The sequence below is a fragment of the Ambystoma mexicanum genome, chromosome 2q (assembly GCF_040938575.1).
Source record: "Ambystoma mexicanum isolate Mex_15411 chromosome 2q, UKY_AmexF1_1, whole genome shotgun sequence".
Classification (NCBI taxonomy): Eukaryota; Metazoa; Chordata; class Amphibia; order Caudata; family Ambystomatidae; genus Ambystoma; species Ambystoma mexicanum.
Window position 1 is genome coordinate 545327927 of NC_090924.1, and position 16302 is coordinate 545344228.

The following is a 16302-nucleotide window of genomic DNA, read 5'->3' on the forward strand; positions in this document are numbered from 1 at the left end:
GGTTGGACAATGCAAGCTTTGATGGGGGGTTTCCATGTTTTCCTGCGCTATCTTTTACAGTGGCTGTCTTTGCTGTCCCACTTTTTCTTTGCCAGGTGAACCTCGTTTGGCGCCCTCCTTCCTTCCTCCGCACTTTGCTTAAAAGGGGGTTCGCCAACTTCAACCCCCTTTATCTGCCTCCCTCACCAGTCTCTCGCCACCCTACTGCCACCCCTTTTGCTCTAGACCATCATACGCTGAACACAACCTCCCCTCACTTTATGCCTTCCCCCATGGCCCACATTCCATTCCCGCCCTCTTCCTGCACAGGCACACACCCACTCCCGCCCCCTTCCTGTCTGGACGGAAAAGGCAGCCGCAGGAAGTGTCGCACGGTAAATACCAGCACTGCAGCTTGTTTGTGTAAAAGTCATGTCGCCAATGGGACTCATTTTGGTTTGCTAATATCTTTAATTTAAACATTTCACAAGCTTCATTAATTTGTTCTCTCAACTTTGGTGGACGTGTCTTTCTGGCAGATTTATATTTTGGGAAAACCTTTAGACTCTAAGGACATACATTGTATACATCCTTACACAGTCATGTATGCAATGCCAGATTGTCAAAAGTGCACGCCCCTCCATTTGACAAACATGGGTATCTGTTGCCATCAACAATGGCAAATAAGTAATTGTAATAGTGATTACAACTCCCGTAAATGTATGGCCTGTTTTACTGTTCAGGATATCAGAATATTTGTTTGCTTTACAGAGAAACTTTGGCGTTAAATCAGTTGTGATCTGTTTCAGCAAAACTATAATCGCATCCTTGTTACTGTGAACTTTCCCCATGTGTGCCAAGGCAATCAGTCACTATAGAGCAGTGTCCTGACTCAGCAGGCAGTCAGAAAACTGCTCTGTCCGTGCTTTTTTTCTTGCTGTTCACTCGTGTAAAGAAATGACTGGAGAGGGATCTGCTGTAAAAGGCTGCAACATCCAGTAAACAGAACACATTGTTCTCTCTTTATCTGTTTCAATATATACACTGCTGCTCAAGTGAACAGTTAGAAGTTTTACAAGCCATCACTTTCCTTTGATTGCAGGGAATAAACCACATAAACTGCAGTTGGCAGTTCAATAATCTCTCTGTGCAGCTGAGCCCCCAACACCAATTTTGGGTAATATTGACCCTCAAAGAAGTTCTCCATTTCTGCTGAATGTCTCTGGAACTGCCAGACTTGGAGGTGATTTACCCCCTACCAAAGTGGGAGGCCGTTCAAGTCAAAATTACACCTTTGTGAATGTGACATATTGAAGTGAATACAACATGCAGTGAAATGAGTAAGGCATACACTGAGATGACTATAATACGTATCGAAATGACTATAATGCGTATCGAAATGACTATAACATGTATTGAAATGAGTATGACATGTATTGAAATGAGTATGACATACACTGAAATTCAATGAATAAGACATGCATTGAAATGAATAGGACACACATTGAAATTAATATGACACCTATTGAAGTAAATATGACACACTTTGAAGTGAATATGGCATGCAATGGAATGAATATGGCACCCATTGAAATGAATGACACCCATTCAAATGAATATGACACCCATTCAAATGAATATGACACCCATTCAAATGAATATGACACGCGTTGAAATAAATATAACACACGTTGAAATAAATATGACACACGTTGAAATAAATATGACACACGTTGAAATGAATATGACACGCATTGAAATGAATATGACACGCATTGAAATAAATATGACACCCGTTGATATGAATATGACTCATGTTGAAATAAATATAACACCCATTGAAATGAATATAAAACAAGTTGAAGTGAATAGGGCACGCATTGGAATGAATATGGCACCCACTGAAATGAATATGACACACGTTGAAGTGAATAGGACATGCACTAGAATGAATATGACACCCATTGAAATAAATATGACTCACGTTGGAATAAATATGACACGTTGAAATAAACATAACACCCATTGAAATGAATATGAAACAGGTTGAAGTGAATATAACATTCATTGGAATGAATATGACACCCATTGAAATGAATATGAAACACATTGAAGTGAATATAACATGTATTGGCATGAATAAGACACACATTGAAATGAATAGGACATGCATTGAGATAATTATGACATCCATTGAAATGAATATGACACACTTTGAAGTGAATTGAACATGCAATGGATTGAATATGACACCCATTGAAATTAATATGACACACGTTGAAGTGAATATAACATGCATTTGAATGAATATACCATGCATTGGAATGAATAAGACATGCGTTAAAATGAATAGGACATGTAATGGAATGAACATAACACCCATTGAAATGAATATGAAACAGGTTGAAGTGAATATAACATTCATTGGAATGAATATGACACCCATTGAAATGAATATGAAACAGGTTGAAGTGAATATAACATTCATTGGAATAAATATGACACCCATTGAAATGAATATGACACACATTGAAGTGAATATAACATGTATTGGCATGAATAAGACACACATTGAAATGAATAGGACATGCATTGAGATAATGATGACATCTATTGAAATGAATATGACACACTTTGAAGTGAATAGAACATGCAATGGAATGAATATGACACCCATTGAAATGAATATGACACACGTTGAAGTGAATATAACATGCATTGGAATGAATAAGTCATGCGTTAAAATGAATAGGACATGCATTGAAATAAATATGACACCCATTGAAATGAATATGACGCATGTTGAAGTGAATAGGACATGCAATGGAATTAATATGAAACCCATTGAAATTAATATTGCACACATTGAAGTGAATGTAATATGTATTAAAATTAATTTAACATCCATTTGAATGAATAAGTCATTACCTCCATGTCCCCGTTCCTCTTCCCAGTACTTACCTTTGAGTACGTTCCATGCTCACTGGAACTCTTTTTTTTTCAAGCTGCCCTCCTCCATTTGGAAGGAGTTATCAGGTGTTCTAGGGCTTTGGTGGTCTTCAGGTCTTTGATCTAGTGGAATGATGTTATGGTTCGGAAAGACAACACCTTGGCTCTTGCTTCCATAAACCATCAGGGGGCTACGGGGTCCCGCTCCTTGGAGGATCTGGCTTCGTCCATTTGGACCTGGGGCACGGCACACCTGGTCTCCTTGAGAGCGGTCCATATCCGGGGGATGGACAATGTGACTGTCGACCGGTTCAGCAGGGTGTTTCCGGTCTCTGGGGAGATGTCTCTTTGTCCCAAGGTTTTTCAGGATGTGTGTCTGTGTGTCGGCATCCCTGGATGGACCTCTTTGCCTCCCCCTGCAACTCTCAACTTTCCTGGTTTTGCTTGAGGACTCTGCCCCCCAGGGGTTTGTGGGGGGGTGGACGCTCTTCCCTTGACTTGGCCCCTCAGAGCTTCTTTATGCCTTTCCTCCAAATCCCCTGATTCTGCCGGTCATCAACACAATCAGATCATCTCCACGTGTTTATCCTAGTGGTCCCTTACTGGCCTCGGAGGGGGTGTTTCCCGGGCCTTCTGCAGATGCAGTTAGCTTCTCCTTGGGTGTTGCTCAGATGGCCATTGCGGTTGGTCAATGTCCCCCTTCTCCTCTCTCATCCATTGGGGGGGGGTCTGGAAACTGATAGGAGGGATCTCCTGGCATTAGGCCTTTCTGCTGCAATGGCTGGGATGATCTAGAGGGCGCGCCAGTCCTCTACACTTAAGTCCTCTGACCGTCATTGGGCTAATTTCCTGGCTTGGTGTTCCCTGAAGTGTGTTCTGGCACTGGAGTGTGGCCTCCCAGACATTTTGCAATTTCTTCATGAAGGGGCGGAGAAGGGGTTGGTGGTCTCTACTCTCCATTCTCAGTGGTCGGCCATTCGGGCTTTCCAGGTTTCCTGGTCCCCTACGGTACGTGGGGAGGCTCTGGCTCAACGCTCTTGAAAGGGGTAGCAGATACTCATCCCTTGGGCCTAGTTGGTGTTTCCCGTGGGACCTTCCTCTGGTCCTGTCCATATTGCAGAAGCCTCCATTTTAGCCCCAGGAAGAGGTGGAGATGAAATGGTTGACACTGAAGACTACCTTCCTGATTGCCATTACTTTGGCTCAGCATTTGGGGGAGTCAGGGCCCTCTTGCGTAGGCCACTGTTTCTGGTGGTCCAGGAGGAGTCTTTGGTGCTGGGCTGTGACCCCTCGTTTGTGCCCAAGGTCGCCTCTTGGTTCCATCCGTCTCAGGAGGTGGTTCTCTCGGCTTTCATTCTTGCTCCATGCTCTCCTAAGGAGGAGGCTTGGCATTGTCTGGATGTCAAGGAGGCGCTCTTACATTATCTGTCCCAGAGAGAGTCCTTTTGTCTCACTGATCAGGGGCCAGGGGCCGTGGTCGCCGGGTGTCCACTCCAATGATTAGCTGGTGGATTAAATATTTGATTCTATGTGGGCCTCTGTGCTGAAGGGTGGGTCCAGGGTCGGTCCACAAGAGGGGTGACCGCCTCCTGGGCATGCCAGTGGGGGGTTCCTTTGTTGGACATTTGCCGAGCTGCCATATGGGCTACACCTAATACATCAATTCTGCATTACCAACTCAACGTGGAGGTGCTCCAGTCTACTTCCTGTGGTGTGGGTGGTCTGGAGGTTGTGTCTGGTTGAGGTGGTGATAGGAGTCATGGTCAGCATGCCTTTTGCTTTTTGCTGTATGAATAAATTGTTGCTGGGTGAGTTTTACATTACCCTTGGTGTCTGTGTCTTTTGTGGTAGGCATGGGCATCCTTCCTAACTCAAAGGTATGTACCTAGAGAAGAAAGAGGGACGTGGAGGTAATACTCAGATTACTTTCTGGTAATCTTCATTATTCATCCTCTTCCTCCTCTGTGACACCCACCCAGGACCTTTGCTCAGCCCTGGCTGCACACTTCACTGAAAAAACCCAAGACATCCTTTTCTCTCTCACTTCCACACCACATCATACACCAACACTTCTGGAGCCTGCCTTTGCCCCTCCACCACTTCTCCTCTCTTCTCTCACTCCCACTACACCTGATGAGGTCACCAGACAAGTCCGATCTATGAAGGCCTCATCCAAAGAGGCCCCTGCCCCTATGAAACCATTAAGGACAACATTGGGCCTCATTACGAGCATGGCGGTAGCCGTGCCAGTATGGCAGGCACGGCTACCGCCATGCTCGCTACCGGCACCGCCTCCCGCGATTGGGCAATAACCGGCCCATTACGAGATGAATGGGCCGGTAATTGCCCCTTCACGGGTGGTGGTATTGCCGGACTCCCGATCCCCATTCTGCCCTATAGACCCTATAGGGCAGAATGGGCTTGGGGAGCATGGCTGATAGCGGTGCCGGCGCAATTGCGAGTTCTGCTTGCAGGTGCCACACAGCCCGCCAGGTAAGACCTGGCGGGCTGTCAGGAACCCGCGAGCAGAACTCGTAATGCGGCGGGACGGCTTGAACGGGGCCGGTGCCTTACCGGCACCGTTCAAACCATCACTGCCACCCTTATAATGAGGCCCATTGACTCTCTTGCTCCAGCCTTGGCTGATCTCTGCAATCTTTCTTTTGCCACTGGAGTTTTCCCATCTTCTCTTAAGCACTCCATTGGGCACCCTCTGCTTAAAAAACCCTTGGCCGACCCCTCCATTCCGGCAAGCTACCACCCTATCTCCATCACCCCCTTCCTGGACAAATACGTAGAGAAGCTGGCTATCTCTCAGCTCACCCTCCACACTGAATCTGCTGGTTGCCTCCACAAACATCAGTCTGGCTTTAGAGCATCCAGAGGCACGGAAACTGCTCTCCTGAATACCTGTCAAGACCTGCTCTCAAATCTCAACACTAACACCCCCCTGTGCTCATTCTTCTTGACCTCTCCATTCTGATTGCACGTTTCCGTGGCACCCTGGGAATCACAGGTCAGGGTCTGGAGTGGGTAACCTCATTCCTTTCTGACCGTCCATCCAAGTTGCAACTTGGGTCCTTTCTTTCTACTATCACTCTTTCAACCTGTGGTGTTTCCCAGGGTTCTAACCTAGCCCCCTGGCTCTTCAACGTCTACATGGCTGCCCTGGCATGTGTGATTGCCACTTTCATCTCTAACTTCCAGTGTTACGCGGATGACACACAACTCTCCTTCAGCCTACCCTGAGCAACCTCTTCTCCATTGCTCATATCTGACTGTCTGCAATTCAGCCATTGTGTGCTGCAAATTACCTCTGCCTCAGTGCCAGTAAGACTGCGATCGTTCGCATCAGGACTTCTGCTCCCGCATTCCCACTCTCTCTCTGGGCAGCCTCCCTTGGCCCTGCACCTGCACCCACCTGTGAGGCATAACACCTTGGGGTCATCTTCTATTCCACTCTCTCATTCTTCACTCACATTTCGGACATCTCTAAAAAGTCCAACTACCAGCTGCACCTCCTCAGAGATACTTTACCTTTTCTTACCTTCCCCCAGCAACTCACTGTCTCCAGAGCCCTGATTTTTTTCAAGGCTGGACTACTGCAATAGCCTCTTTCTCAACCTCCCTGCCTCTGCTCTGTGCCTTCTGCAACTCATCCAGAACATAAACGCAAGAATTATCCTTGGACTCAAGCCCAGGGACCGCATCTTTCTGGCGCTGAAATCCCTCCACTGGCTCTTTGTCTGCAAGGATCAAGTTCAAGACCCTCTCCATTGTCCATAAGGCTTTCTGGGGCCTGGGACCTACCTATCTGCAACAATGCCTACCTAAATACTGTCCTTCCCGAGCCCTCCGCTCATCTACCTACAGCCTTCTGCGAGGGAGCCGGTTCTCCAAGCAGAGATTTGGAGTGAGATCTTTATCCTCAGCAGGGGCCTCCATATGGAATAGCCTCCCTGCTGCCCTTTGTCTTGAGCCTGATCTCCTTAAGTTCTGGAAACTCCTTAAGACATTTCTCTTCTCTTCCTTCTCTCTCCTTCTACCCTGTTAACCTCTCTCTCTGCTCTATCCCTCTCTCCATCCTTTTCTGCACAGTTTGCTGATTGGCTGCTAGGTGTACCTCAGAGTCTCACAGGTCCCTGGCAACCTTGCCAGTCCTCTCACACTTGCCTCCGGCCCTTACACTTACCTCATTGTTACTGCACTTGGTCAATGATGCATGAGAGTGGCATTTCTCAGCACTTACCTGAGCTTCTTACTGACTGGGCGCACTTGGACTCCCCCTCCCCCCTGCACTTGTCCTCTCGCACCCACCTCCCCTCTCCTGTACTATCTTGCACTTGCATGATCTGAACGTACCATGCCTTGAAGATTCGTCTATCTTCCCTAGTCCCCTCCTCCCTGCATGGTGGCGCCTCAATGCACTTGGAAAAACTGCAGAATCATCGTCAGACCTATTTGCTGTCATCTACACTGTTAATTGTATTATATGCAATTACTCTGCCTGTGCAGATTTGTATCGTTCAGAAATTCAAGGCCTCTGAATGACTATTGCTTTTTCCCCTTGTCCCCTCCCTCCTTGAGCGCTTTGAAACACTTGCTTTGTGTATAGGTGCTTTACAAATAAACATTACCATACTATACTATACCATACCTAGTCTTACTCTTCCTCGCCCCAGTACGGACTTCCCCTTCCCTCACGCCTGTTGAATGAAGGTTCCCATGCCCAGGCTTTAGATTACTGCTGTAGGCTGGTTGGTTGGGAAGTTATACCTCGTGGGAGCGGAGGGGCGGCCAGTGGAGGGCTTTAAAAGAGAAGAGTTCCAGTGAGCGCGGAACATACTCAAAGGTAAGTACTGGGATGAGGAAGAGTAAGACTAGGAGTAATGAAGATTACCAGTAGTAATCTGAGCATGCATTGAAATTAATAGGACATGCAGTGAAATAAATATGACACCCACTGAAATGAATGTAACATCGATAGATGTGAATATAACACTGATATAAATTGATGTAACATGCATTTAAATGGATATGACAATCATTGAAATTAATATAGCCTGGGTTGAAATTGTTATAACACAGATTGAAATGAATATAACATGCAGTGAAATGGATAAGGTGTACTGAGTTGTGAGTATAACACATGCTGAAAAGCACATGACATAGTCAGCCAATCATATGAGTCCTCCTTCGCCTGCAGTTAAATCTAGGAAGCCAAGAGCAGAGGCAGGGCTGGATTGGCCCAGCTGGACTTTCCTTGGAAGGCCTTCCGACATCGGGCCTCTTTTCTTTGGGGAAGGATACACATAAATAACCAAATGTTTGTAAAGATGCAGATGTGTGTTTATCACAGTACTGGTAGGTGAGCAGAAGGGAATGGAAGTAGAGGATGTGTAGAGCTTTACAGCGGAGAGCTTCTGTGGAGCTGGTTAAAAAAGGCTTGGAATGGAAGGCAGTTGCCCAGTTTGTGGCTACCTCAGAGAAGGCTGAACAATATGAAGTATCTGCATGAGTGCACTGTACAGGAGAAGGGTGTCTTTTTTTTCTCACCTTGAGGGTCCCCATCACTTTTTCCTTAATGTTGTGCTGCTCCGACTATTCTTTGCCAGTGCTTTCCATTCTGTTCTCACTGGGGACACAATATTTATGTGTGTGGCCCTTTTGAGACCATTATGGACCACGAAGATGGGGGTTCCTGCCATTTCCATCTCATTTCCAGGCAAGGTGAGCGTCTCCAGGCCCCAGCCCTATAGCCTGCTTTTCTAAAAATTCATATAGTGCTTTACAAAGCACAAGAGTGCGCTATGCGCGCAGGTCTCCCTCTCCCCTGCCCGCATCCTGGTCCCTGTTATCCCGACTACCAGACCTCCCACCCGACCTGATCTATTCCATTTGCGGAAAACACATGCCTAATGACCTGGCTGCTGGAGCTGCATCCGCGCCATCTCCTTCCCTGGCAATTTGAGTGTCTCCAGGCCCCAGCCTCATAGCATGTTTTTCTAAAAATTCATATAGTGCTTTACAAAGCACATAGAGAGCGCTGTGCGCGTGGGTCTCCCTCTCCCCTGCCCGCTTCCTGGGCACTATTATCCCAAATACCAGACCTCCCACCTGACCTGATTGGTCTATTCCATTTTCCCAAAACAGAGGCCTAATGTACTGGCTTCCGGCGCTGCATCCGCGCCACTTCCATCTCCTCCCCAGGCAAGGTGAGTGTCTCCAGGCCCCAGCCCCATAGCATGTTTTTCTAAAAATTCATATAGTGCTTTACAAAGCACATAGAGAGCGCTGTGCGCGTGGGTCTCCCTCTCCCCTGCCCGCTTTCTGGTCCCTATTATCCCACATACCTGATTGGTCCATTACACCCTCATAAAGGTCAACCAAGGGCAGTCCTCTGCCCGTGCAGCCCCTGTGGCTAAGGGCGGCTCCAACAGAGGCAGCTCCAGGCTCCAACAGAGGTGGCTCCAGGTTGTGTCAGCAGGGGAAGCCAGTGGACAGCCGTCAACCAGCAGCAACTACCAAAGTAAGTGTGGCACGGGTGGGGAATAGAGCAATCACTCTACTCCAGAAAGCCCTGCCACTCTACTTTACGCTACCTCAGAACATAGTTTGCCAGGCTACCATTACTAGCCAGCTCTACAAAAGGTGAGGACCGCTGAATTATCAACTGAGCTAAGCTGGGACTGTGTTGTGGACACTGGCCTGCGGCACACTTTTGGTTACTGTTGGTTTTGCCTCAAGCCATATCTGGGGGCTGCCGCATTGGGACGGAACTGTGATTATTAGGATAGAACTGCAAATGTTACCTGCATCACTCTCTTAAGGAACACTCAACACTAGCAAACTTACACCTATAAATTGTACTCTCAATTTTAGGTATATAAAAGAATCTGTGTCTATTATAATACTAGACCTACTGTATTATATTCTGAAACCTGCTACATTATGAAAGCTATGCCTCTCTCCCACTATACAGGATACTGAAATCTAGATATAGCTTGAATCTCAAATCTAGATGTAGCCTCCACTTTTGTATATTATATATGAAACCTTCTGTGTTGTGAAACCTAGGCCTTTCCCACTGCACAGGACCCTCAAATCTAGGTGTAGCCTCCGTCCTAGCCTACTGTGTTTGAAACCTATTGCGCTGTGGAACCTGGCCCCTCCCCCACCATGAAGGAGTCTCCAGTCTAAGTGTAGCCTCCAGCCCTGTATATTATGTTTGAAACCTTATGTATTGTGAGGCCTGGCCCTCTCCCATTCCAGGACTCTCTAATCTATGCATTGAGCCAAAACTGCAAATGTTAGTTGTGTGACATATAACCAAAATTTGTAAATGTGTATTCTCAGTATTATGAAATAAGTACGCTGAGACTAAAAGTAAATGTTTTTTTCTGTTTCTGAAACAACTTTTATTTGAATTAACTTTCTTCTCTTTTCTCTTTTAGGTAAAAGGATACGTTTTCAACTTGGACGAGCTCTTCTACTGGTGACAACTTCATGCAGCGGACTTGGTTCTTTCAGGTAAGTCTCTAAGGGTAAGAATGTTCCATTCTCATTTCTTCAGGTCTTTCTTATAGTTTCTGTCAGTTCATTTCATATCAAGTGCCTTGACTCTTCTTGTTAATTTAATTCAAACATTTCCAACTCTTTGAATTATACAGTCTCTGTTCCTATCAATAATTTCTGGTGCTTTATTCTCCTTCCAGACTGCAATTTCTTATTCCCTTAGAACCTGGTTTATTAACCTCTTCAGTCTTTATCTTTTAACCACAATATATAATAGTTTCTTTTTCTTCTCCTTTCCTTTTCTTGGAATCAAGTTCTTTCATATATTGTTAAACGCTCTTTCAATGGGGAAAAAAAACAGTCTCTTTCGTTTTAAAGATCCACGTGTGTTCGTACTTAAACTCCTCTCTCTCTCTGTCTCACTCTGACTCACACGTGCCTTGGTTTGTTTAATGATGGCCCTTGAGACCGGCTTACAGCGTTTCTTTTCTATAAGACTCTTATCACCTCTTAAACGCCACATGAACGTTGAAACTCCTGCCTTCCAGTCGAACTCTCTCTTTCATGGCTCGGCAGCGCCTCATAAGCTCCACCCCTCAGCTGACTGCTGAATGAAGCTCAGCGGCATCGTATTTACCCGGCTGCTTCGAGTGTGTTCCGCCCCTTCAGCTGTGTTTTGCGAACACTCGGCGGCTCTGTCTCTCGTCTACTATTCTCGGAACAGCGAGTTCCTCACCTTCATGTTACTTGTATTTGTATTTGTTTTATTTGTATAGCGTGCTAGGCCCGAGGGCAACCAGGCGCATATCTTAGAGCACGAAGTACAGTTACAGACAGTCAATGATCATAATAAATCATAATAACAGGTTCATACATTAAGGCACAACGGTACAAAAGTGGCATACTAGGGTGCAGGCAGAAAAACAGTGAGTTCACAATCCAGGTACAAGTATTGCAAGAGTAGTGGGGCAACGTAGCTTATACTGGTGGTGAGTGAGGAGTAGAGGATAGCCATAGCTTGGCTTTGTTTTTGAAGAGAGTGGTGGACGAGAGAGTTCTGATAGAGAGTGGTACGGAATTCCAGAGTTTGGAGGCGAGGACTGGGAAGCTGACGCCACCGGCAGATTGCAGGTTGTATTTCGGTATAGTGAGCGATTGAGCTTGGGCAGATCTAAGTGTCCGTGAGGGGATGTATTGTGAAAAGCGGGATGTTAAGTAGGTAGGGGCCAGGTTGTTGACGCATTTGTGAGTAAGAGTAAGGGATTTGAGCGAAATTCTTTGTGCGACGGAAAGCCAATGTAAGCTCTTCCTAGTGTCAGAGATGTGTGCCGACCTAGGGATGGCTAGGGCTGCTCTGATCGCATTGTTTTGGACAGTTTGAAGTTTGTTGAGGTTACATTAGTTAGTGCCTTGATATAAGGCGTTGCAGTTATCAAGTTTAGACATAACCAGCGTCCTAGCGAGAGTGATGCAGTTCTTGGTGGAGAGGAATGGCCAGCATGCAGTAATCAGCTTGCAGGTGTAGGCTGATGCAGAGGCGACTGCATTGGTTTGTCTGTTCTGGGACAGTGTGGAATCGAGGTAGATCCCCAGGGGTTTGGTCTCTTTAGCCACTTTGATGGAGTTGCCATCAATGTTGAAAGTACTGAACAATGGGTCGAGTTTGCCAAGTCTTTGTTGGGTACCCAGGATGAGGAGCTCTGTCTTGTCATCGTTGAGACAGAGCTCGTGGTGTGCCATCCATGCTTGGAAGACTTGGTATACGTCGTTCAGTGCTTTGGTGTCTGCGATATAATCACCAGTGATGGGGATGAGTATCTGGGTGTCATCCGCATAATTAGTGTAGGTCACACCCAGATAGTCAAGCACATCAAACAGGGGTTTGGTGAAAACATTGTAGAGCGTGGGAGATACGCACAAACCTTGTGGAACTCCACATGGGACCGGGGATGGGTCGGCAGAGTCCGTAGGCGAGAAAACTCTCATGAGACTGTTGTCTAGGAAGGATCTGATCCAGTTAGTGGCATTTTCAGAAAAGTGTGCCGCAGATTTCAGGTGTTGGCAGAGGATTTGATGATTGACCAAATCAAAATCCGCAGAAAGGTCCAATAGCAATAGTAGGGCTAGTTTGCCTTTGTCTTTTATGTCCTCTATTTGAGTTTTCAGGTCTTATAAGGCTGTTTCTGTTCCATGCCTGGGTCTGAATCCAGATTGTCTTGTGCCGAGTAAGTTATTAGTCTCCAAATGTTTCTGAATCTAGAGGTTTGTTGCTTTGCCATCTATAGAGTGTTTCATGGGAGCCAAAAATGTCAGTATGATATTTATAATGTAGTTAACTTCATTTTACCATTGTTGTGTGGGGAGTATAATGCCCTCCCACTATCGGTCCATCCCGTGCATATTTCTATCAAGTTGCCAACTCAATGACAAACATTAGGTGCATATAAATCCAACACGTGCCAGAACTAAATATTAGTCTTATCTTGAAGTTGTCTACTGTACAATCCGCTGTGTTCGGCAGCATTGGCAATACCTAATTAAAGCCTAAGGCACTGGCTCCTCCTGTCTGATTCTCACACATCACCCATCGAAGTCTGCTGGCAGGGCCCACACACACACTGACACTACAGCGACTACCCCAGCACCGGGCCTGACTGCCTCTGCGGCAGCCGCCAAGCTTCTAATGGACTGCACTAGCCGCCAGACCTGGACATTGCTCGCAAACTTTTCCAGAGTCCCACGGATGCCTCTCAAAGACGTGCGCACACTCCTCCAACTTTCTTTGTGAGCATTGTCAAGTAATTGTAAATGTAGAAGGAACTGTTACATCTTGACCGTCGAAACAAGTATGTCATGTGTTTAAACATTACACTATTTACAGCCCTGACCTCTTTCAAGCTGGACACCCTCCGCCCATGTAGGCATTTGCTGAACGGTGTTCCCTATGGTGCCACGGTGAGAAGGTGCAAGAAGAGGAGTGTGGGGGTGGGGTGGCGGGTGGTAGGATTCCGTTGCTATAGCCTATGGGGGTATGTAGGCATTTGGAATTGTGCTTGAAGCATTGTGAAGTTATAGCACTGCTGCAATTTACAGATGTGCTGACAGTCCTTTAATCCACTGTAATGCAGTGCCAAAGGCCTAGATGGCCCGACCCTGTCTTAAAAGTGACATTTCCATTACGTCTTTGTGCAAAGTTGAACCAATATCCAAGGTGCTGGAAACAGCTCAAGGTATTTGTTGCGGAAACAGAATGCCTGACATGTGACTGACTTTGATGTCACCTGCCGAGCATAAGTAGTACATCCTACCCTGTTTTTAGTTGTGGCTATTTCGTGGCACTAATCTAATGTCAAAACTATTGCATTTGAGTGCAGGTAGAAAGGAGATTGAATGTGAGGTTGGACAGATGACGTGTGAGTGTTGTTTGGTTATTTACTCATCCATTGCCTGCCCAAGGCCATTGAAATCCCGATGCTCATCCCCACCCGCTACCTACCCCTCCCTTCCCCAAAACACATTTGGCCTCATTACGAAGTAGGAGGTAAGGGATTACCAACACCGGTAAGGGTGCCGGTAATCCCTTACCTCCATATTCCGAGGTCCCTTAGCGGGTCCCTTCCTTAATGCCTGGTCTGACCAGGTGTTAAGGACGGGACCCGCTAAGGGACTTCACAGCTAATAACGGTACCGCAAATTGCGGTACCGTTATTAGCTCCTTCCCCATTCCCATTGAGCCCTTTGTGGGCTTAAATGGGAATGGGGAATGGTTCTCAGAATGGGGACTTACCGGGTCCTCCAAGGTTGGAATGACCCGGTAAGTCCCCATTCCGAGAACCCGGACCTGGTATGCGGTAAGGGGGTAGCCATGGTGCTAATAGCACCATGGCTACCTCCTACCTCGTAATGAGGCCCATTGTCTTGGCATCTCTTTGAGCTTACCCTATCCAGCAGTAACATTTCCTGTGCCATTACCTCAAATACTGTCTCTGCCTGAAAATCGTCCTTCGCTGTGCCTCCTTCCCCCATTGAAAGTACTAGTTTGTCTGAAAATCGTCCTTAGCTGTGCCACCTTTCCCCATTGAAAAATAGCTGTTTGCTTGAAAATCGTTTTTCCCTGTGCATCCTTCCCCCATTGAAAAAGCGCTGTTTGCCTAAAAATCGTTTTTAGCTGTGCATCCTTCCCCTTTCAAAGTATCTGTTCATGTGAAAATCGTTTTTGCTGGGTGCTCAACGGTTACTACCTTTTTACATACATCGGTTGCTGTTGAGTTCATACTGCATTAACGGCCTGCACATCCCACCTTGTCCTCAGTGCCCCACCTTTGTAATCCTGTGTCCCAACCACCTGTGTTTTTACCCTGCACCACCCCCTAACCCCCTCCATGTGCCTCAGTACGTCAGCCGGGTAAGTGCCCCCCTCGCCAATGCAGCTAACTATGTCACTCTCCATCTCTCCTATCTTCTCTTAATGCTTCTTTATTTCCTATCCCTCTCCTATCACTAAATATGTCCGGAAGAAATTTACGAAGGACTATGTCACGGCTTCTGCCAGAGAGACTCTCACAGACATCCTCCACCCGACCTATGGAACTGGTACATGGTGTTCTTTCTATCTCCTTTCGCCTCTTATCCCATTAATGTTGGCACCCGCTGGGAGGTCCTCCTTGGCCTCTTTGCCATTTCCTGGGTCATCATTATGTATCTGAATGGAACAATCATGGTTTAGGCTCCTCAACCCAACCTTCTTCTCTTTGACAAGCTCCTACCTCGCCTCTTGAACCTCACCTCCCCCCCTGGACAGGCTCCCTTGCCTGATGTGCCTTCCTCCTCCTCTGCACAAGCGCCCTTGCCTTACCCCACTTTCCCGGCTCCCTTGTCTGCCTTGGCTCCTTTGCCAACCTCCACTATCCCTCTGGCTCTCTTGCCAACCTCGGGGAGGGGGGACCACCGTCCCCCGCACCCCCCGCGGGCAAGACCATCAAAGATGGCAAGTTGCTCCATATTGCCATGCATAACTCTCGGTCTGTTGTCAAACACTCGTCTGACAACTGAAACCTCCTTGAACGCATGGATCTAGATGTGCTGGCCATCACGGAGACATGGTGCAAGGACAGCTCTGTCACAAGCTTTGACACACTCCTCCCTGATGGATACCTGTGTCTTTCATCCCCACTCAGGACTACTCCTCCTTCGAATGCCTAGTTTGCAGGGTATCACTCTCTCCGAAATCTTCTCTCCTTATGGCCACCTTCTATCGGTCACCAGGACGGTCCACTCTCTTCCTCTCGAATGGGCTGACCTGGCCTCCTCCCTACCCTCCTCCTCCTTTCAACTCCTCATGGGTAACCTCAACATACTTCTGGACTCTCCTGACTCCTCAGGACCTTTCCACAACCTATGCGAATCTCTCTCCCTCCTTCTGTACAATATTTCTGGTTGACCACTTCTCTTATTCATTGTGATTCGTTATTCATAGCAAAAGGGCACATTTTGCCCAAATGAGAAGTTTATATATCCTCTTCTGGTAACTCATTAGGAATGGAACTCAGAAACCTTTTCACTGACTTGGAACATCTCTTTCAGAAAAGCAGAGCTGGGAGAGTGGGAGGGACCCTGGAAATGCAACTATAACCTTCTTCAGGTAGCTTTTGACATAATGCGCTCTATTTCTTGGTTCCTACAGTTCCCCTTGCTTCTGAGATGAAACTCATCCATGATGATACAGAACAGACAGCAACACAACAAAGTTTTACAACGACATATAGAGGAGCATAATGCATACTAGCAATGGGAATTGTGGGAATGAGCCCATCAAAAGAACATTCACTTGCAGACTGCTCCCATGGCAAGAGTCCTTGA

At 46.7% G+C, this 16302-nt stretch overlaps 1 protein-coding gene across 1 annotated transcript in view; it reads left to right on the forward strand.

Moving 5' to 3' along the window:
* The window catches only part of LOC138568988 (G2/M phase-specific E3 ubiquitin-protein ligase-like), a 51992-nt gene that overhangs the window by 1398 nt on the left and 34292 nt on the right, over nucleotides 1-16302 (forward strand). The window contains exon 2 of the mRNA XM_069646724.1: nucleotides 10383-10458. The gene's annotated coding sequence lies outside the window, so the exon portion shown is untranslated. The remainder of the gene's footprint in view (nucleotides 1-10382; nucleotides 10459-16302) is intronic.